The 5,388-nt window shown below is 43.0% G+C and overlaps 1 pseudogene; it reads right to left on the bottom strand.

The window, feature by feature from the left end:
- Nucleotides 1-3,975: 3,975 nt before the first annotated feature.
- Nucleotides 3,976-4,312, bottom strand: LOC126510257 (60S ribosomal protein L35a-like; annotated as a pseudogene).
- Nucleotides 4,313-5,388: the final 1,076 nt, after the last annotated feature.

The following is a 5,388-nucleotide window of genomic DNA, read 5'->3' as shown; positions in this document are numbered from 1 at the left end:
CCTGTGTGCACTGGGTCCCCAGGTAGAAGATCTCAGCCCACCAACATGTGACTGTACAACCAGTGGCCCCTGACTCCCAAGCACTCCCCCTAGTTTGGGGCCTCACAGGCCTGCTAACCTGCAGTCTCCAGTCATTTACCCCACAGAGAGTCTGCTGAGACACAGAAATGTCAAACCTAATCATGTTTGGAAGGAGTACCCACCTAACCTCACAGAAGAAGCCAGGTCTTCTTGTCCAGTCAGTGAATGAAGGGGCAGAGGCTGCTGTGGGCTAGGCAGACATTGGCGCTGGGCTTACATTCTCCCAGTCAGCTTACACTGCACTCTCTCTCTCTCTCTCTCTCTCTCTCTCTCTCTCTCTCTGTCTCTCTCTCTCTGTCTGTCTCTGTGTGTGTGTGTGTCTCTCTCTCTCTCTCTGTGTTTGTCTGTCTCTCTGTCTGTGTGTGTGTATGTTTATCTGTTCAGGTCTGGGTCCAACCCCTAGGCATGCTAGATGCTTGTCCCTCTGACCTGAAGGTGAATCTTGCCCACTGCTGCCCTCCACTGACCAGAGGCAAAATTGCTTCAGTCTCTTGGGAATTTGACTTGCAGACTTAAGGCTCAACTCCAGAGATCCCGAGAAACCTGACAGTCTAAAGTTAAATCCTTAATAAACAAGGAGCTCTTAAAAAACAGTAGGGCGGAACATCGTGGCACTTGGGAGGCAGAGGCAGAGGCAGGCAGATCTCCGTGAGTTCCAGGACAGCCAGGGCTATGCAGATGTATCCAAAGATAAAATGGGAGACAGGCAACAGGCATAAACAGACCATAATCACAAAAGAAAGCATCTGAATAGTCATTAAGCCTGTGTGTGATTTCACTAATAAATAAATGACGGAGAGAAAAAAAAAATGATGCTCACCCGTCAGGCAATCCCTTCTAGAAAGGATGTTGGGAAACGGGCACTTGCTCATCTGGTAGAGATGAAAATAGATACTGACTTCATAAAGAGCAATGTCAAATTTTTAAAATACATATTTTAACCTAACAATTCCACACCTAAAAGTTAACTTTAAAAATGCCAAAAGAAGGTTAGGGAGACTGCTCAGTGGGTAAAGACAATGCCTAGCAAGTCTGTAGACCTGCGTTTGATTCCTGGAACCCATAAAAGGTGGAAGGAGAGACTGACTTCACAAAGTTGGTCTCTGACCTCCTCGCGCATGCTTTGACACACATGTCCATGCATCATGCCACATACAATAAGTATGTAAGGAAAGAAAGAAAGAAAGAAAGAAAGAAAGAAAGAAAGAAAGAAAGAAAGAAAGAAAGAAAGAAAGAAAGGCTGGAGAGATGGACAGCAGTTTGGAGCACCTATTGCTCCTACAAAGAACCTGAGTTTGATGACCAGCATCTACTTCAGGTGGCTCACAAATGCAGTAACTCCACTTCAGGGGATCTAGTGCCCTCTCCTGGCCTCTGCTGGCCCTGCACTCATGTGCACAAGTCCACACAGAGACTCATGCTTATACAGGTAATCAAAATCAAATAAAATCTTTGGGGAAAATATGCCAAAAGTCTCAGTGATCCACAGAAAGAGGACATGAAGTTGGGGGGAGAAGTGTTGGGGGCAGGAGTGTGGGAGGAGTTGGAGAGGTGGGGTTGATATGATCCAAGTATATCTATGCATGTATGAAATTGTCAGTGAATTTTTAAAACGTCAGTGGAGGGCCAGTGGGTGGCTCTACAGGTAAAAGGGCTTGTCATTAAGGCTGGTGACTTGCGTTTGATCCTCAAGGCCCATGTGGTTAAAAGAACTGACTACAGCAAGCTGTCCTGTGGTTTCCAAATTCGTACATGGTTCATGCATACACACACACACACACACACACACATGCACATGCACGCATACACACACCTGCACACATGCATGCTCGCACACATTCACGCATGTACATACTAAGTAAAAAATACTTTTTAAGTTTTTTTTAATATTTATTTATTTATTATGTATAAAATATTCTGTCTGTGTGTATGTTTGCAGGCCAGAAGAGGGCACCAGACCTCATTACAGATGGTTGTGAGCCACCATGTGGTTGCCAGGAATTGAACTCAGAACCCTCGGAAGAGCAGGCAATGCTCTTAACCACTGAGCCATCTCTCCAGCCCCCACTTTTTAAGTTTTTTTTTTTAATGAAACAGGAGAAACACTTAAAGATGTTCATTGTGACGGTGTTGAGAGTCCATCTTACACAGGAAAATAGAAGCTGCTCATCACAACGCTGCCAGCCAGAAGTGGGGGTACACGTCTGCAATCTGGGCAGTCGGAAGGCTGAGACAGGAGGATAACGAGTTCAAGGTCAACCTGGACTACACAGAGAGGCACTCAAATGAATAATAAGACTCTCAAAATAAAATAATAATTTCATTCCAATCACATTCTGAGGTGCTGGGGATCACATTTCCACACGTTTCTGGTGAAGGGGACGTAATACATTCCTTAGTAATGTGTTGCAAAGTTTCTTCTAGAAATGCTTAGGATGTCCTTATTGACTGACCTCACCAACGTTACAAAATAACCCACAAGCTGGGCTGTGGTGGCTCACACCTTTAATCCCAGCACTCGGGAGACAGAGGCAAGCAGATCTCTGTGAGTTTGAGACCAACCTGATCTTCATAGGGAGTTCCAGGACAATGAGGGCTACACAGAGAAACCTTGTCTTGAAAAACCAAACAAAAAAAAAACAAAAAATGATAAATAACTTACTTTCTTAGTAGCCCTGGTAATATGTATTGATTATAATTAATTATAGTAATAAACATTATATAATTATATTAATTATAATATTTATTATTACCCCTGTTAATACTCTTTGCTCTAAAGGCTATTTTCATTTTGCTTGACATAGTGTGTGTGCCTTGAATGTATGTATTTGCACCGTGTGTGTGCAGGTGCTGCCAGAGGTCAGAGTGGACCTGGGGTCCACAGGAACTGGAGTTACAGGCGCTGTGAGCAGCCTGGGTGCTGAGAACTGAACCTGGGTCTTTTGAAAAGGCGGCAAGTGCTTTTAACTACTGAGCCATCTATCCAGCCCCTGTTATATTTTTCCATCATTTTACTATAACTCATCTGTTTCTTAATATTAAAAGTAAATTTCTTGATAGCTGGGGCTACACTGTGAAACACTGTCTTGAAAAAAACAAAAAAAAGAAAGAAAGAAAAAGAAAGAAAGAAAGAAAGAAAAGAAAAAAGTGAGTTTCTTTTGGTAGCATATACATGGGCCCCATTTTTTAAAAAAAAATCAATTTAACTTCTCTGCTTTTAAATTGGAGCCTTTGGGCCTTTTGCATTTAATGTAATTTTACTATTTTTTTTCTGCCTGTTATCTTCTGAAGATCTCATTACTTGTTTGTGTATGTATTTGTGTGTCTGTGCAAATGCACACACATAGCGGTTCATAATTGTTTGTAACTCCAGTTCCAGGGCATCTGATGCCCTCTTCTGGCCTGTGTGGACACCAGGCACATGCATTGTATACACACACACACACACATATACACACGCAGGCACACACACAGGCAGACACACAGCTAAAATTAAAATGAATGTAAAGAGTATGAGAATTGATGGCAGCGTGTTTTAAAGTGATTTAAGAAGTATTGGAGCCCTTCTATTTTTCCCACATAGATATTACTTCCATTAGTTTTCTATTTCTTTGTGTGAGTCTGGTTTCCCATATTCCCCTGTTTGACTAGCTTCCTTTAACATTTCCTGTAGAGAAGTGTTTTCATGTTCAAAGCACTGGGTTCGATCCCCAGCACCACAGACACACAGACAATAATAATCACACAAATAAAATTTAAAGATACGTGGAATTTTCCTCCTTTATTTATCTAGTGTTTTTCTTCTTTACAGGATGCTAGACGTTGTAAATTTCATTAACCTTCTTGGGTGTTGGATATTTTTTTCCACTTTTATTTATTTTACTTTTCATTGGTTTAAATCCTGGACAGGTACAGCATCACACGGATTCTGTGTCCAATGGCCTTTGCAGGAAGGTTGCTTCAGAATTTGGCACCAACCATGCCGCTGTTTCCATGGGCCCGAGTTACTTTCCCCCAGATCACTCTGGCTTTGGTTTGCCTCCAGGTGTCACTGTGTTGTTTTTTGCTTTATACACATGAGCATACCAAGAATTTTCTTGCCCAAGTAGAATTCAGTTTCATCTTGGGCATAAACACCTTCAATTTTAAGAAGAGCTGTGTGCTCTCTCTGATTCTGGAGACCTCGCTTATAGCCAGCAAAAGTGGCCCTGCACCAAAGCCTTCCAGACATATTCACCTTCCAGAAGTCCTGTTCCCAGCAGGCCTTCACAGGTGCCAAGATGGCCAAAAGATGGGTGTTGGATATTTTTATACTATAAGCTTCAGCTTTATTCTAAACATGGTCTAGTCACGTAGGAATGACTTGATCCTTTTTGTCTTGCTTCTTAACATCTTTGCCAGGATCAGCATTTAGACACAAGTTAATTTCTCCATTGCTGAGCCCCAAGATTTCCGAAACCTTCTGCTCTGTGGTAGGCACAGCAGGCACAGAGGTCATGGCAGACAGGGACAAACCCCCGCTGTACACGAACGAACTCAGCCATCAGCACCATGAAGTCTGCTCCTCTCTGACACTGTCCCACAGACTCTAGCTTCCCTGCCCTCCTTGTCTCCCCAGCCCAGTCACCTCATCTCAGGAAGACATCCAGAGCCCAGCGTGGGCTCCCCTGGCTGTCCTGTGCCCAGAGACTTTCTCTAGGTCATCGGCAGGTTTGGGGGTGATCTCATCTGCTTCGGTTCTCTTCCACCAGCTACCACTGTACTTTGCTCCCAAGTGTCCCGGAACCCTCATCTCACACATTTTATCCAGCTTAGTTGTTCCAGGTGGGGACATAAATCTAGGCCCTGTTATTTCATCTTGGCAGAAAGATAATTCTTCCTTTTGTGAGGTTAGTGCCTTTATACTAACATTCATCCTTCATAAATTATTTGAGCAAATGTTTAAAATATTACATTTAGATGAAAAATGAGCCTCCCTCTTTAGCAAGCTATGGATAAACATTCAGTCCGTGTGTCGCTGACAGTTCCTTTGTTTTCCTTTAAAGGCTCGCGGGCTGAATGTAGGGTTTCATTGTTCTCTGACCACTTCGAAGCTGCTAGAACATTGGCATCTTTTGTTGCTGCCGAGAAATTGGATTCAGACAGAGTATCTCTTATTTGTGAGTGTTTCCTTTCTATAGGTAGTCAGTGCTTTCCCCTTTGTCTTTATAGTTTTGTAATTTCTCTCCACCCTGCCTAGGAATGGATTTTTATCCTACTCAGAACTTGGTGTGCCTTTTCATTTTAGGGGCCCCTTTGTCTTCACTT

The sequence above is a fragment of the Alexandromys fortis genome, unplaced genomic scaffold (genome assembly GCF_014885135.2).
Source record: "Alexandromys fortis isolate MF-2015 unplaced genomic scaffold, M_Fortis_MF-2015_v1.1 scaffold_26, whole genome shotgun sequence".
In the NCBI taxonomy this organism is placed as follows: Eukaryota; Metazoa; Chordata; class Mammalia; order Rodentia; family Cricetidae; genus Alexandromys; species Alexandromys fortis.
The sequence above is the reverse complement of the archived record's forward strand: the minus strand, read 5'-3'. Positions and strand labels throughout refer to the sequence as shown.